General features: G+C 37.5%; 1 protein-coding gene across 6 annotated transcripts in view; it reads right to left on the bottom strand.

Moving 5' to 3' along the window:
- Positions 1-18,535, bottom strand: part of MYO16 (myosin XVI) — a 373,785-nt gene that overhangs the window by 211,044 nt on the left and 144,206 nt on the right. The gene's annotated exons all lie outside the window — the stretch shown is intronic.

The raw sequence follows: 18,535 nt of genomic DNA, 5'->3' as shown, positions 1-18,535 counted from the left end.
AAAGGTAACCTTGTCAGCCAGCCCAACCTCTGACAGCCTCATCCACCAATCGAGTCTCAAAGAGAACCATCTCTTACTAAAAAAAATTTCCATTTGTTGACAGTTGAAGACAATGAAAATAAGCATGATTATTATAATTGTAATCCCTAAAGGAGCCTGGCTGACATTTCCATAAAATTCATTCAAAATTCAATACAGACAACTAAAGGGAGCCACCAGGAGGTAAAGAGGAGGAGATAAGAATAAACACATGAGAAGATTTAAGAAAAACCACTAGAATGATAAGAAAACTTGTATTTCCTATATTAAATACTGCTAGTGTTAGAATTTGCATCATGAAGGGTAATTTATTAAAAATATATATATATCCCTTAAAATATTGCTAATTTCTGAGTTTACACTACAGTAAAATGCCACATATATACTTTAAGAGGTCATAATTTTAATTCTTTTGTATTGTTCTCTATGACTTTTAACTGAAAGGAATTATGAAATAAGAGTGACTTTTGGTAATTCTAATTACTTTTCTTAATAGCTTGTATGATAAAAGTTTAGCTAATAAAAATGAGAGGTACTAAGAGCAGCCTTTCCTAAAACCTCAGTGGTAGAGGTCAACTGTAATAAAGAATTACTAATAGAAGGTATGACTGCTTCTTTTAGGAGCTTACATTCTAAGTATCATGCCAAAGAAAAACGCTTAATAGGGTCAACTCCAGTATCAGAGTGAAATATGCCACCAAGAACTGGCAAATCCATTTTGATTTCACATTACCAAACTTCAAGTGTTGAAGTTGGAGTGATATGAATTAATCTGCTGATTTCCTTTTCATAGAATCATAGAATCATCAAGGTTGGAAAAGACCTCTAAGATCATCCAGCCAAACCATTCACCTATCACCAATATTTCCCACTAAACCATGTCCCTCAGCATGATACCTAAATGTTTCTTGTAATCCTACAGGACAGTGACTCTATCATCTCCCAGCTTGGTGTCATCTGCTAACTTAATGAGGGGCATTCCTCATCCAGGTCATCAACAAGGATACTGAAGAGGACAGGCTCCAGTACTGATGCCTGGAGAACACCATTTGTAACCGGTCACTCACTAGCTGGATTTAACTTCATTCACCACCACTCTCCATGCCCAGCCATCCAGCGAGTTCTTTCCCACCAAAGAGTCTATTGGTCCAAGCCACAGGCTGTCAGCTTCTCCAGGACAATACTGTGGGAGACAGTGTCAAAGGCCTTGCTGAAGTCAACACAGACTATGACAACAGTCTTTCACTCATCCACCAGGTAGGTCACTACGTCATAAAAGGAGATCAGATTGGTCAAGCAGGACCTGCCTTTCATGAACCCTTGAAAAAAATCCATGAATCCTTTGTAGCCAAGAGGGGAGATACAGGCATCAAAGAATGACTCACTGCAGCTGTCTCAACAACTATCTCAAACATCTGGGATCCCCTATACAGTGATATCCTATCTGCCAAAACAATCTCTTCTGCTCTGAAATACATTATTCTCTTTTCATGATTATCCTGCTGACTGACTAGAGGAACCTAGATAGCATATTTATTTAAGATGAATATTTGCCAAGTGGCTAGATCAGATTAGACAAGAGATGACTCTCATGCTTAGTGAAAAGGAACAGAAGGAGACTTATGTGGAAAGAAAAAGGTATAAAATGTTGCATTCACTATAGTACGGTGAAAATAAGTTTCAACTTGCCTGTTCTACTAGACAAAGATATGATGAAAAAAACAAATGAAGAATGGATTTGAAGATTATAACCACTTTGCAGAATGGCTTTACAGCTATTTACAGCATTTATTCCACTACTGAGCAGAGTGTTAGGTGTTGATTTTGTGTTTTTTTTTCTTTCCATTCAGTGACTCAAGGAGTTTGCTGGTAATAGCAGAGTCAATGAACTAACACATGTAAATATCTAGTTGACCTGCACGCAGCGAAAAAGCACAAACTCTTGGAGGTATCTATACTTCCTTGCATGTAAATAATTTCCAAGAATTGCCAGAGGCAGTTCAGAAGGATAATAATAACACAAGTTTACACACATTTTCTTACTTCTTGATCTAAGAAAATGAAAAAAAAAAAAAAAAAAAAAAAAAAAAAAAAAAAAAGACATTAAATTCAGAAAAAGTAGGATATTTAACTTGATCTGCAGCACAATTTTCATTCTTTCTCCTGGATTTAAGATTTAATGCCACTGAAGGAAGAATACAATATAGAATTACTCAGCTCCAAATAATTTTACTGGGTAGTTTTACATTAGCTTATTTCTTAAAAAGCATGCACAATGAACTGCAACCAAAAAGAAGGTCAAGTCTGGAGAAAACTAGGACAGAGAAGGTAGGATTGGTTCTTGGAACTCAAGTGAAAAAGCAATTCAGGATGAGGCTACACTTTTAAAAGTAATATTTCCCTCTAAAAATAAATTATTCAGGAGTTTTTAAGTAATAAACACGTTTGATATAGTGTACCAAGTATTTAATACAGTTTGGTATCATCATCAAACCCCACACGCACACATTTCAGTACACAAAGAGTAAGGTACTGGAAATATTTGTTAAGCTCCATTTCTTTAGAGCATTCCCAAAAATAGTTCTTAATCCCATTTCTGTGCTTAGCTATGCTTTCAAAGACAATCTGAACAGAAATAATTCACCTTTGAGAAAACTATCTAAAAAAAGGAAAGAAGAAAAGAAAAATTCCCAGGGTAGCTAATCCCTTTTTCTGTCTATATGGCTAAACTAGCTGAGAAAAGGTAAATGGATAAAAATCGCTTTCTTTTTATACAGTTTTATCTTTCCCTCATTTTCCTCTCTTTCATGTTGAGTCCTGGAAGACAGACCTCCCCACTGTAACTACTTGACAGTAACTTGCTTGTGAGAAGTTTTTAATTGAGGTAATTCTGACTGTTGAAATTTTTACATTCTAGAACCAGATTTTGGCACGCCTACAATTGCAAATTCATAACCAAATAAATGAAAAACAACTTCATTAATCCAGGTACACATGAAGTATACAAATAAGTATAAATAACCTTTTACAATTGCATCAAATATCCATTTCACTTGTATTCTGTAATATATACACTGTGGCACATGAGAAGGAGTACAGGATTTCCCAGACGGTTTCACTACCTCATCAGACTCTTTTCTGCCAATTGTCCAATTGCCATTTGGTTGCTGTAAATAAACTGTAACGTAACCTTTGTGCTAATCCAGGAAATGTGGGGAATCCCAAATGGATTTACTCACTTTCATTTTTCCACAGGGGAACATGAACATGCACAGACTACTGAAACCTGGAAGTATGATGACCCCAGTTCACGGAAGGAGGGACATTCAGGACCATGGCAAAGCATCTCATGGCAAGTAAGGAGCTCATTTGCTCCAGCAGTACAGCACGAATTTACACAGGCACAACCAACAGACCAGAATTCTTCTGTCTTTGTAGCAATACCAAGGCTTTCCCTGAAGATGATTTTTTTTTTTTTTTTTTTTTTTTTTTAAATCAAACAACTGCAGTTAAAATTCTTACAGTACATTACACTGGCATCAAAGGTGGAACAATTCCCTGTATTTCTCTTTCCAAGTTCAGGCATAATCTCCCATTAAAAAAAAACCAAACATCTGTCAAGTGGCATAGAATCATAGAATAGTTTGGGTTTGAAGGGACCTAAGGGACCTTTAAGATCACCCAGTTCCAACACCCAGCTACATGCAGGGACCTCCCAGTAGATCAGGTTGCTCAAAGCCCCACCCAGCCTGGCCTTGGCCTTCCCATCCACAACTTCACTGGGCAACCTGTTCCAGTGTTTCACCACCCTCACAGTAAAGAATTCCTTCCTAATATCTAGACTAAATCTATGCTCTTCCAGTTTAAAACCATTTCCCTTCAACCTGTCTCTACCTGCCTTTATAAAAAGTCCCTCCCTAGTTTTCCTGTAGGCCCTTTCAGGTACTGGAAGGCCACTGTAAGGTCTTCTCAATCTTTTCCAAGCTGAAGAGCCCCAGCTCCTTCAGCCTGTCCCCACAGGGAAGGTGCTCCAGCCCTATGATCATCTTTGTGGCCCTCCTCTGCACCTGCTCCAACAACTCCATGTCCTTCTTGTGTTGGGAGCTTCAGAACTGAATGCAAAGTGTTAGTATGATATAAATTGTAAGTACCAATACTTCAAAGCATACATAGTATGAAGCCATAGTATTCACCTGTTCATTCTGACTACATATTTGCCCAGCATATATGAAAAGTTTCTGGCTTACTCATTCTCAACACATCCTCAGCCTTCAACCATTTCTCAAAAAGAAGATGAATATCTTGAAAAACTTTATTCACTATCTCCCATGGGTTATACTTTCGAGAAAAAATATTTGACTCCAATAATAAATTGCTTCATTTTAGCAAGACTTTAGATGGAATATGTTATTAAAAATGTTCCCAAAGAAACATAATTCAATACAGAATTCAATTCAGAATGCAAAATGAATCTGAACTGAGTGTACAGGTCTGTGGAACAACATCCATATGCAGAAATTCCAAGCAAGGGAGAATGCCTGCAATCAATAATAGCTGAGTAGATGGTGCCAAATTTGTATAGTACTCCTCTACGTTCACAAATCAGAGCCCACTGCCAAAGGGAAAATACCTTTGGCTGGCAAAAGGAGATAAGATTTCCCTTCTGGTTCCAGAAACGATGATTGAAAAGACTTCAATTTATCACAGGACTAATTTCACCGCACACTTTTTAACCCTATTTTAATTTCTACACTTTTCTTCTTTTTTTGTAGAACTTCTTTATTTTAATTTCCAACAAATTTGAGGGTTAGACCTTTTTCCAGCCACCTGCAACCACCTATCTCCTATATTCTGCTTAGGAGTTCTAGCCATCAGATTTTATGTCCAGAAATAAAATACCACCACAAATGTCTGGGTCAAAATGTAATCTGATTTAAGCATTCTTAGAAGATGCCTAATATATTGAGATTCCCAAAAGACTTTGGTAATATCTGTACATTATTCTAGCTGCAGAATTTTAAGGTACTTCCATCCTTAAAATCGGAGCTTATCTCCCAAGCTGTGATGCTAGAACTAATGCATCCAGGGACTGCCGTGTTGACAGGTGTTAGCTGGCTGAAAGAGCATGTTTCAGTTGCTTCCTTTTTAGCTAGAAGCCAGGTAGTATCCAGGAAGGCTCAGTAGGACCTACTGAAGTTCAAGCTGAAAGTCTTGTATTTTGATGCAGGCTTTAAACCATTCTTTTCAAAATTGTGTTCCATGCAGATCACTATGTATTAAAAAGCTAAGTAATTGATGTTCAATTGTATAGCAGAAAGTCACAGGTATGTTATAAAATACGACAAAATTTATTTGCCACGAGTGTGATCGAGCACAGGCTTCCTAGAGAGATGACTGATGATTGATGCCCTGTGCCAATCAGCATTTAAGAGGCATTTGGACAATACCCTCAATAACATGCTGTAACTTCTGGTTAGGCCTGATGAGGTCAGGCAGTTGGACTTAATTTTTAGAAGGTCCCTTCCAACTGAAGTATTCTATTCTATTGTATTAGCAATATTTACAATCATTACCCAGCCACTGCCTGTTTTTCCTAGGATTGCCAACACTGGCTTCATGAGGTTGAATAAAGGCAATCATAAATACAGTACAACTTGAGGAATACGTGTGGATATAAAACAGAAAGAAAGAAAGAAAAAGTAAGTATGAATGAGATAGAGGCAGAAGCATTGTGTTACAGGTCAGTAGCCATGGATCTAACTTCCCGCAAAATCAAGATATTAAGCAGAACAGGAACAGTTCTCAAGACAAGGATCAAAAAAATTTGAAGACTTCACATTAGCAAACCACAGACAACAAAATAAAAGATAAAATGAGACTCAGCAGCTGCTCTCAGTTCAAAAGCATATTTTCTTCCCTACTCATTTAAAGAGCAGACTTCCTGTAGGCAGGAAATTATTCCACAGAAATAACAATTTAGTTACTAGTAGACCTGAGGGGGAAAAAAGCATTAAAAAAAAATCCACAAACAAACAAACAAAAAGAAGTTTCAGTGATTACAATTAGAAATTCTCTGTTGACAATTCCCCTACCCATTTCCTGCTGTAATCTTAACTGAGGCTTGCCTGTTTAGTAAGAAGAAAAATGACAGGCATGAGTGCAGTACAAGTGTAGTTGAACCTGTTTCACTGAATCTAGATATTGTCTCAGGATGCCGACTGACATCTTAACACTTTCATTTTAACTCTCTCCATATTAATTTTTAAGAAAGAACCTTCCTCCTGACACTGCAGATAACAGGGATATAGTTAATCAGTTTATATCAATTCCAGAGTAAAACAAGGTTCCTCTGCCAGAACAGAAGGTAAAATGCAGCAGATGAAAAGCCAGCTATCTGCCTCTGAGCTGATTCAGGGCTAGGAGTCTACCATGCAGCTTAACATTTCTAATATCTTCCTTTGTTTTGCTCCTCCCTCTGGACTTAACAGAGAACAGAAAAACACTAATATTTATAAGCAATTTATAAAGATCTTTAAGTTCCAGTATAGTGTATCATATATATATATATATGGCACATAGTACAATTCCCTCGGGGCTGTGCTACCTTCTTATTTGGCTTTAATGCTCCCCAAAGTGGCCCAGGGGAACAGAAAACAAAAACAAAAAGACATTGTCCCTTCAGGAAAGACAGGAGTGGGGATCGTTCCCCAAATAGTGGTATTGGCCACGCAGGTATTCCAAACAGGCTTTTTTCTTTTACAAATCTTAGTGAAAAACAAAGAAATTAAAATTTCATCTGTCCAACAGCAGCACTTCATAAGCCTCTGCTCTTCACCCCTTTAGAGCAGTTTCCATCACTGCAACCTGAAAGGACATCCATAGTGTTTGATTAAATGGGAATACTGGTAAGCTAAGACTGATGACTGGATCTTCAAAGTATTCTGTTTTACAAATAATAAACTACAGCTTCTATCGGGCCATTCAGTTACTTACAGGTAGCAAAGTTCCACATCTAAACACCATCACACTCTGACAGCAATTGATACCAAACTTGGGTGTATGATTTCCAAAATTATAGGTTTTCCTCATGAATTCTGATTGATTGAAACCTGAACTTTTAAAGGCATCAAAGAAATTCAAGAAATGTGTAGGAATTTCCAAACTGAAAATATTTTCTCCTTTCCCAAGAGTCACTTCTCAAAACAATCTGAACAAGAACTCAAACTCCGTACAGCAATTCAGAAGTGAAATCAGTGCATCACAAATCAAAATAACAACTGGAAAGATCTAACACCATCTATCATGCCTGTAATCTGATACACTAACAAGTGTTCTCCATATGCCTTACATGTGCTTGTGTGGCCAGAGAAACAAATGAAGGGAACAAATCCTCCTTTTCAGCTGACTTCTTCCATAGCAGTGCAGCACATTAAGGCATATTCATGAAGATAGACAATTTCTCCCTTAACACAAGCGGGAGAATCTCTCACTTACTCTTAAATGTATTTGCAGAGAGGGAAGCTGAATAAACTGGTACGTCGGTCCAGTATACCGGGCCAAGAACTTCTACAACCTTGAATCAATGGTTACCCATAGATTATGGGCAGCAGAGTGACTATTTCAGGGCTCTATACTCTGTATGAGTTACTACTGTCTATGCTCCATGTTTGTCACATTACCAAAATTACTCTTTCAAAAGAGGCAGAAACTGTCTGCCATCTGGATGAGGTTAACTGCACAAATAAACGTTTGGATTCAGTTTTGGTATACAAAATCCCAAATCATACAAACACAACACTCAATTCCTTATGTCTGTAACAATACAGCCTAAAGAACCAAGACATAATAAAAAAAAAAAAAAAAGGAGAAGAGAACTCAGTGTTGACAATTTTACACCAAAACATTAAAATAGTTTCTAAAAATCAAGCATTTGTATTAATAATATGCTGTGTTATGCCATTACTGCTATTTCTTTTTTCCTTTATAGTCACTTGCTAGACCAGCTAAAGGACACTTCATACAAATACAGTTGGGAATTCAATCACCTCTGTGTAACCTAAGAATTTCAGCTGCTATGTGAAGACAACTTCTTTAACTCACAACACTTCTGGTTACACACTGCAGAAAGGAGCACCAAAATTGATTATGCAACATAGCTCCAGATCAAAACAGACCTTTCATTAATGTATTTAATCTAGAAATTAAGATTTCTGGATGCATGCCAGAGTGCAGAAAGAACATTACAGCATCCCCAAAATCCCAGACATAACCTCTGCAAAAGATGAGTTAAGAAAGAATAAAGAAACATGCCAATACAGTGGCTGTTTTCTCTAAAAAGTGTCATGTGGAGGCATACATATAAAATCACTGATGTCTACAGAAATATTCAACTGCATTTGAAAATACATTTGCTGTTGGAGTGCTCAAATACTAAAAATACTACTTTAAAATCATCATTCAAATTACCACAACCATTCTGATAATCATTTAATTTATGAAGAAGGGTTTGGTTTTTTTTTTTCCTTAAAGCTAATACAATGCAGGCATCGTCACTTCACATAAAGGATTTTCAGTAGACTCAAAAATATATGTATATGTGACTGCCATGGCAAATATTACAGATTGTGTAACAGGCATAGCCTGTTCCACTAGTGCTTTCAGAAGATAAAAGAATTAGCACTGATGACTGAAAGCTAAAGGCCAACATTTTCCCATCTGTTTGCACACCATGGGGATTTAAATTTTGCCCATCAGCTGGAAGGCTTGTAAAAGGCATAACAAGAGCCCACTCAGTTCCAGTACTGAACACTTCTGATAACGCTGCAGAAGTACAGTAGGTTTTCAGTAACATTTTTCATACAGTTAGGAGATGAAAAGTTAAAATCTACAATCAGAAGCTATCAAATGAAAAATAATGTATGTTTCTCAAGTTACCACTATTTAGATGCCTAGCTGTACAATATTCATGAGGATTTGGGATCATCCTATTAATTCTAAAGGCGTAAAGATATTTACTCGCATCTTAATTAGTTGGCATGTTGGATTTCATGGCTGTTCTTCATATTCATGCTCCTAGTATACGTGATAGATTTTTTGGAATTTAAGACCTCAATTTCTGAGTTATTCTGTGGTCTGGTTTCCTTAACTTAGCTTCACCTAGAGGAGTCAGTGTGGCACTGAATGCTATCAATGAGTTTGAGCCATACGTACAATATTTCCCAGCACAGGCCTAGGGCTCCAACACACCTGTAATTTTAAACATCCAACCCTTTGGTCTCTACAGAAATGATTAGAAACAATCTTGCTCTTGCAATATGTAGTTGCTGTAATGTCAGGAAGTATTCTAGCTGCCAAAAACAAAAAAACACAAAACTGCACTGCATTTAAAAAAAAAAACAAGTATAATACAAAAAAGTAGATAGTGAAGAACTGTATCCACGATTCTCATCTCCAAAACCAAGCACAAGAAGAAAGCCATATCCTGTATTATATTCTTATTTATGGGGGGAACTCTTGAGTCAAAGCACCTATCAAGAAGTTTTAGAGAGAGATTCTCAGAAAAGAGACAAAAAGGTGAACCATTAGGATATCTGGAGGGGCACAAAAAGCATGAAGAAGGTCCTTCTCTTTGCTTAGTATGCAAAAAAATTATCAATCAGAACAATTATACGAATTGGGTAGTCCAGTTTGAACGTCACACAAATAAGCTGAAACAAAATTTTTACTCCTTTAATGAAACCGTTTTCTCTGAATGTAAGAAAAAAAAATCAAGAAGACATCTCAGAATATATTGCCTCATCATCATTGCATATTTTTACTGTAATGTGAATAATAAAAGATGGCAATAAATTTATTCCTGATATTAATTACAATGAAAAGTTCTCTTCATTTCGAATGGTATTCAGCTCTATTTTTAAGACAAAGGATCAGAACAAGGTCAGCAAAAAGGTGACTGAAGCACAGAAGGATGGGTATTTGACTTGATACTGTCAGGCTTCAAATTATTTGGCAAAAAAAGAGAATTATAAGGGAACCATCAAAGAGCATTGATGGCTAAAGACTAAAAATTTCCCCATCTGCTCAGGCACATGGGACTTGTACACTCCCCATCAGCTGCAGAGCTTACAGAAGAAAAAAAAAACGAGATTATTCAAGTGCTGGATGACTCTGATAACAACAAAAATTCTTTTTAACTTAATTTAATTGGAATAATTAAAAACTATGACAGGCATACTAAAAAAAAGATCAGTCCTTGTCTCATAACACTAGAACAAAAGGTCACTTTGCAAGATTACTGCCTTTTATTTTTAGAACAAATGGAAGAAAATTCTCCTTCACAAGCGTGAGCCTCTGGAATTCCCTGTCAGAAAGTCTTTAAGCCACAACAGCACAGATAAAGTTAAGAGTGACTTAATAAATATTAATAAAGCTTTTAATTACATAAGGTCAATCAATCTAATATTTAGGAAACAAAAAGATTCTGGGTTAGTAAGATTTGTGACTTATGTACAACACTGGACAGGTGGTAAAGCACACTTTGGCTGTAGGAAGAATAGGAAGAGAAAGCATCTTCTGATGATCAACCACAATACTGCGAAGCACAGAGCACAAACCAAGCTAAAACAAAACAAAACATTCTGAGACCTTGTCTACTAATGTTTCCTGTTACATTTCATCTTTGTGTGTGTATAAATATATGCACTATAGATACATACATTAGTACATAGGGTAGAATACATTACACACTCCAAACAGAAAAGTAGGAGAAATTTCTAGTTTAATTTGGAGTTACAAAGAGTTCCCTATCCTGAAGTATTGCTGAAGAACTACGTGGAGCAGTAAAGAAAGCAAGCTGGTTTTGATGGCTCACTGAAGACTGGAAAATGATTCTGAGGAGCCAGAACCTTACAGGCTCAATTTAAATTTATAGGTAAAACTGAAGTCCCTCTTTTACAAGACGATTTTCTCCTTTCTCCCACTGAGTGCAAAGGTAGCCTTTTCTTCCCAGATGTGAGCACCCATTCCCTTCAAAACTCTCCTTCCACATGATGTCACTGCCGAAAAAGACTTAAGGGTCCTGGTTTGTGAAAAACTTAACAAGAGCCAGCAGTGTACGCTTGCAGCCCTGAAGGCCAATGATATCCAGGGTTCCATCAGAAGAGGAGTAGCCAGCTGGTGCAAAGGAGGCATTTGTCCCCCTCTACTGTGCCCTCATGAGGCCCCAGTTGGAGCACTGCATCCAAGTCTGGAGTTTCCCACACAGGAAAGATGTGGAGCTTTTGGAGAGGGTCCAGAGGATGGCCACAAAAATGATCCAAGGGCTGGAGCACTTCAGGCTGAGGGACCTGGCCTCGTTCAGCCTGGAAAGAAAAAAAAAGACTGCGGGGAGACCTTATTACGGCCTTCCAATATTAAAAGGAAGTTTATAAGTTGTTAAAAGTTGAGGGAAATCAACTTTTTACATGGATAGCGATAGGACAAGGGGGAATCATTTTAAACTAAAGGAGAGGAGATTTGGATTGGATGTCAGGGGGAAGTTTTTGCTAAGAGAGTAATGAGGTGGTGATGGAAAAGGTTGCCCACAGAGATCATGGATGCTCCGTCCCTGCAGTGTAAGGCCAGGCTGGATGGAGCTCTGGGCTATCTGATCTAGTATTTGATCAAGCAGTTGACACATCTGCCTGTAGCAGAGGGGATGGAACATGATGATGCCTGAGGTCCCTTCTAACCCAAGCCATCCTATGATTCCATGATCCCTTAGGCAAGTTTAAGTCAGCTGTGCAAATCCTGTTCCCTCTCATCTCCTTAGCCTCCCACAGCCTCCTCACTAGCAGGTAATATGAGAACAGCCTTGGCTCTATACGGCACTGCTTAGCAGCAACTATAAGCATCAGTGTGTTATCAACATTATTCTTCTCCTAGAACCAAAACACAGCATCATACCAGACACTGAAGAAAACAACTATGTCCCAGCTGAAACTAAGATAAAATGCTTCAAATGGCATGTGGAAAAAAAACAGCATTACTTCAGGTATGACATTGGATATTATCATTTTACTGATGTTGAGCAAATGACAAAGTTTGTCATTTATGTTTGTACAGTAAAAATAAAGAAATATCAGTAGAATGAGTCCAGAATAAAAAGCAAAGGATTAAACAGCATCTAAGAAACAATAGTTGCGTAAAGCCCAATGCATTCATTTCACATCAGAAACTGAAAGTACAAAAACGTTAATTTACCTCGGCTAATTTGCATTTTTGTTATGAGACATTCATTATGTTGACTGATAACATCGACATCCAATTGTACAGGGAAGAGACTCTAAAGCAGCTTAATCAGCAGTCAGGGTGATACTGTCCTGCAGGTTAGTAATAAAATCTATACACTCTACGAACAAGTAATTCATTGTGTGAAAGACTGACTATTTGGGAAGCTTAGCATGCCAGTCATCTTCATACAGAAGAGCTGGCTTCTGAGAACACCAGAGTGTGATTAGAGAACTCACCAGACAAACAGGCTATCCTATTACTTTCCTGTGCCTTAGTAGTGAAAAAAAGTGGCACTACAATCTTAAACCAAACACTGGGGAAATCTAAGTCCTATGCCTCACTGATTATATGAAAAGAAAAACATACACCTGTAACTTCTACCAACACAAGCATGATCACAGATATCATTTATACATTCAATTATAAAATCAGCAACTCTAAGATTCCAGGTATATTTGCATTTGTTGCAAAACTGACCAAATTTTAGATAAATTTGAAACAAATACTTCAAACACATAATTCTGAGTAGCCCATCTGTATTCTAATAGATTTTTTAAACTGCGTTCATCCACCTTAGCAGTAGGTAATGAGGTCACAGGAATCTATCATCTTCCTGTTATCTTGCCCAGTAATATTTGTCCATAATCATTCTCTAACAATTTCCTGGTCTTCTTCATCCCTCCAAAATACATTCTACCAAAATTCAATACTCTCCTAACTTTTGTGAACATTCTTCTTCCCAACCAACGCTATCATCACTAATCTTGAAATATTTAATTCAATGAATACTTAGCATTTTTTAATATTTTGGAAAAACTACATTTAGCATTTATTAAGTTTGCAATGTCTCATAGTTTGTGATGATATTCATTTGATAAGAAGGTAACTATGATTTGATAGATTTTTACATAGTTGAAGCTGTATTTGTTATTCAGAAATTTATAAACATATTTATCCTGCAGTTTCATATTTCAGCTTTCATACATTTTCCAACATCCTTTTAGCCTTTCATCCTTGCAAACAGTAGCTACATCTTATTCATTAGAGAAAACAAAATCAAAAAAATTACCTGTAACTTTCCACTGTTTCTCAGTTCAGGTGTTTAACTCCCATCACACATATCAGTCTCATTACCTTATGCTGTTCTACACTGAACTGAACTACCTACATTTTTGCATAGTCTAGACCAATTATTCTTTGTTTGGGAAGTCAATAGCTTTTCTCCAGTTTTCCATGACAAGCCTTCAGAAGCATGAGCAAACGAGCCTTTTACCAACCCTCAGGTCAGCCTATTTATCACCTCCACTAACTCTGCACTGTTGTAATTCACCTAAATCATTTGCTTTCAATACATACACCAGTTTTTTTCCTGCAGCAGTTTACCTTTCAGTGACTGTACACATCAATATTTAGGAAAGCATATCATGACAAGTTGCCATTTTTTTTTTTTAAATAAATTGTATCAGTGTATCAGTGCTGCATTTTGCCCTTCCAGCTTGTTCATCAGTTCAAGAATTCATGAAGATTCATTTGATGACCTTTTTTTTTTATAGGTTCATGCTCTCAACCACTTCTATGTTACGCATTTCAAAATACACCACATTGATATTTCATTTAATTTCAATGTCTCCCAAAAGAAAACACACAAAAAGCCACATAAGATTTTAGGGAAGGAAGGATTGTTGGGCTTTGGGGTTGGCAATTTTTTCTTTTTTAACACCGTAGGTTTGTTCTGCCTAAATAAATAACAGTATCAACTGATTTGATGGAGTAACTCTCACTCCTTTCCCGTATCCAAAAAGACAGCAGCTCCCTTAAATCTGGGAATCACAACTACTATTCCTCTGTTCCATTTTATTGGAATTTTGGAAGGTTTGTTCATCTTCTGTGAGCTGATCTTTTTTCTTAGCTTCAAGAGAGGAGTGATGGTGAGAGAATTCAAAGATAAGATATGCTGCTGGCTTATTAGAGCTGTTGTGAATAACTTGATTAATTATTAAAAGAAGAAATCTGAGGGAATCTTAGAAGTGTTGAACATTTCATATTTTTCAGGAGTGCCTAAAAGAAAGGACAAATGCAACCTGTTCTTACTCGGAGGGAGGAAGCATACATCTGTGTAGGTAAATACCTCCAAATAAGAGGAAACAATATACGTGCATATCTTGCTCCATCAGGTCTAACACTAACAGCACACTGAAAATTGTTTCAACCAAGCTGCCAAAAACATCTAAATTTCCTTTCTAGCAGACAGCCCTTTCATAGACCTTAAGAGAGTCACATGCAGTACTAATCTAGACCTTTCACATCACATTAGGCTACTGCTCTAATAACCAGACCAACAGTTTCCAAACTATTTTATTGCTCATCATCCTTATCAGTAAAAAATTTGTGTATGCACTCCCAATATACATATATTTATTTGTTTATAAATTGCATACCAGTGTACTAATGTATAGGATGAAACATATGCAAAAACAGAAAAGAGAAAAACATCATTCATGGGTGGAGATAAGGACAATGGATCACTCATCAATTGCAGTGGGCAAAGCAGACACAGCTTGGGGAAGACTAATTTATCTCTGATAACTAACAGACTAGAAAGTAAGAAATAAAAGGCAAACTAAAAACACCTTCTCCCCAAGACAAGATCTTACACCTCCATAACACTTCATCTGTGTCCCTGCTCCACATGGGTCCATCCCACAATACTGTCCTTTCGGAGCTGATCCCCATGGGCTTCCCACAGGCTGCAGCTCTCCCAGCACTGCCCCAACACAGCTCCATACCACGGGGCCCACACTTCAGGCACTGCTCCACATGGGTTCCCACAGGTGGCAGCTTCTGAAGCCCTCCCAGCCCCACAGCATGTTATTCTCTATGGTTGCAGCTCTACAAGCTGTACCTCCTCCAGGCCTCATCCACTGTGGTCCCATGGGCTCCTCCATGGCTGCACATGGACATCTGCTCAGCACGGTGTTCGTGGGCTGTGGAGCCACTGCCTACTCCTCCAAGGGCTTCTCTTGGGCTGCAGGAGCTTCCACTCCATGCCTGGAGCACCTCCTGCCCTCCTCCTTCACTGACCCTGGTGCCTACAGGGCCATTTCTCTCACATTTCTCACTCCCAGCTGCTGTAGAAAAGCAGTTCTCCCTTCCTTACTCTGCTCTCCAATAGCACACCCAGCATTGCTAGTGGCTCAGCTCTGGCAATGGAGGGTCCATTTGCAGCAGCAGAGCTGGCTGTGACTGCCACGGAGCACTGCTGGGCTCTGCTCACAGAGGCTATCCCTACAGCTCCTCTGCTACCAAAACCTTCCCACATAAACTGACATAAATGGTTGAGTTTTTGTGTATGAGGTTTTTTTTTTCTGTAAACAAGAATTTATTTATTTTTTAACCAAAGTTATTTACTACTGGGAATATATCCCCTTTGGTACCTTTTCCTTTTAGCAGCTCACAAGAAAGTACTTCCTTTTGTATTTCAGTACTGAAACAGAACCTCTCAAGTACCATAAGCTGAAACATGTTAAAAGATATGTACCTGCAGTCAACCATAGAATCCCTACATTATTTGTTCTAATACTTGTTTCTTCAAATCTTCAGCACTGCTTTCTATATATCTTGCAAAGCTACCTTCTGACAAAAGAATCCATTTTAGACTTTGCCACCATGTTGTTTTCCCTATTTCAGTTTTAATGCAGCAGAAAGAACAAGCATTTCCCCAGCAGTGTCTGGCTTCTTGTTTTTCTCTATTAATTGAAAAACTTCAAAAGACGCTTCTAAATATCTATTGTTAAGTTCAGCGCATGACTTTAAACATCATCCATTCACAAGTCTTACAAGGAGCAACTGAGGGAACTGAGATAGTTTAGTGTGGAGGAGGCTCGGGGACACCTTAACACTCTCTACAGCTACCTGAAGGGAGGTTGTGGTGAGGTGGGGACTCTTTCCATACACTATTAGTGACAAGAGGAAATGGCCTCAAGATGAGCCAGGGGAGATTCAGGCTGGATACTGGGAAAAAATTCTTCTCTGAAATATATTCCAGTCAGATACTGGAATAGGCTGCCCAGGAAAGTGCTGGAGATTGTCCCTGGAGATGTTCAAGAAACATTTAGATGCAGTACTAAGGGACGTGGTTTAGTGGTGAAATATTGGTGATAGGTGGACAGTTGAACTGGATGAATTTGGGGGTCTTTTCCAATCTTGGTGATTCTGTGATTCGACCTGATTAGATCTGCGCTGTTTTTACCTCATAACATGGTTGCCAATCATCTTGTTTATATTAGGAGTGGGTGAAATGTTTGGTTTGCCATTTTCTTCTTAATCTGCGCTCACAACATTATCTTCAATCCATGGTTTCTTTGCAGAAATCCTTTAAAGCCACGTGGCCATTTTGTGAGTGTTCATTTAGTTTAAACTACATAATATAATCCCTAAATTCATTTCACTGGGAACACAAAAACCACAAAACATTGCAATATGCTGAAGCCAGTGAATGAGCAACAACACCACTGTCAACAACTCTGTTCTGTGGGTCACCCACTCTTCCAGAACACCCAGCCTATTGTATGTGACCTAAGACAAATACAGACAGAATGACGGCGCCATCTTCAAGAAATATGAAATACTAGTTAAGCTTAATTTTCTCTTTCATATTCTTAGATAAAAAGTAAATACATAGAGAGGTTCTAGTATATACCTCCCACACATCAATGGATTGGCTTGTGCACCCCTCAGGACACGCACTCCACTTTGAAAACCACTGCACTAGATCTTACAATTTATTTTTCATTTCCATATATTTCTTATATAGGTATATATAGATAACCTATATAAGAAATATATATAACAAAACATGGAAACTCAACAGGAACTGTTAAATTTTAACTTCAAGCAAATGTCACCAAGAAATTGCCTTAATGCACTTTTTTCTTTGTAATTCTTTTTCTAATCATTTTTTTGCTTAATCAAGTGCTTGCACTGGCATATTTCTCATATGTCTGCCTTTTCATACCTCCATTGGGACAATACTTGGTTTTATGAACCAGTATGCACTGCAGTTTCTCTTACAAATACTGCTGAGGCAAACAATTAATTACAGATCTGAGTATCATTCTCAGTTTACTGTCAGCGACTATGCATGCAACCTTTTATGTCCTTCAAGTTTCTTTTCATAGATAACAAAATCCTTTTTTTCTTTTTTTCTTGCCTGTTATTCATTTTCTTTTCAAATATTTGAGAAAAGTTAGAGCTTTTTCCATGAACTTTTTTCCTGCCTGATTTCATACCATAGAAATTTAGCCATAACCTAAGTTATCAAATACCCACAATGAAATTTTATTTGCTGGTGTTTGAATGAATGTAGATTTTAATATCTCCTTATGTTAGTTTATTATTTTAAGCACACAACCAGGATAATTATGTCTACAGAGCCCTCTGAACAGACATCATGTGGGAATATAATACTAGAATGGATCTCCTGAGGCATTACTTTGATAACAAAGGTAAATACATAACATTTAATCTCATTCACAATTTTAAGGTTGATTTTAAAGCCAATTAGGTTGTTTTTGGGTGTTTATTTTTTCCCTTTCCCTATTACTCCTGCGTGGAATGCTGTTTTCCCACCTAACTTGCTTAGAATTCATAACAATTAATTTCAGTCTTAATTCCTTGAGATTTTATAATCATTTGTATTCATGCTAGCAGTAACCCCAGGCTTCAATAGCTCTTTTTATATTCTCCTCTATCTTGATTATTTAAAGAAAGTTTCCACAGCCACCCTGTCTCAGGGTTTGTTGCTTTTGCGCTGTGTTTTTGTTTTGTTTTGAAATTAAACAGATCAGTTATTTTTAGACACTTCTAGCCTATTCTTCTGTTTATCTTTCCAATTTTCCTGGGTAGAATCCACAGTTCTTTAACAGGTCTGTAGATAATTAACTACAGGCTGCTGTTCCTTATACAGTGCAATAAAGCATTTCTCGCTCTGCTGGAAATATCTTCATTCTGACAGAACCAAGAATCACTTTTCCCTATCGGCAGATACAGATTTGTAATATATAATCATCTTACAATTGACTAAATCTCTGAGGTCTTTCTAATGCCTTGCTATTTCCAGCCGATGATTCCTGAGTGTATCACAGAAGTGCATGTTACTTCTGGCTCAGAACATGACCTTATTCTTTGTAAACTTAAATTTCACCCCTATTTTTGCTTTTGAAGCCTT

The sequence above is a fragment of the Lagopus muta genome, chromosome 1 (genome assembly GCF_023343835.1).
Source record: "Lagopus muta isolate bLagMut1 chromosome 1, bLagMut1 primary, whole genome shotgun sequence".
Classification (NCBI taxonomy): Eukaryota; Metazoa; Chordata; class Aves; order Galliformes; family Phasianidae; genus Lagopus; species Lagopus muta.
The sequence above is the reverse complement of the archived record's forward strand: the minus strand, read 5'-3'. Positions and strand labels throughout refer to the sequence as shown.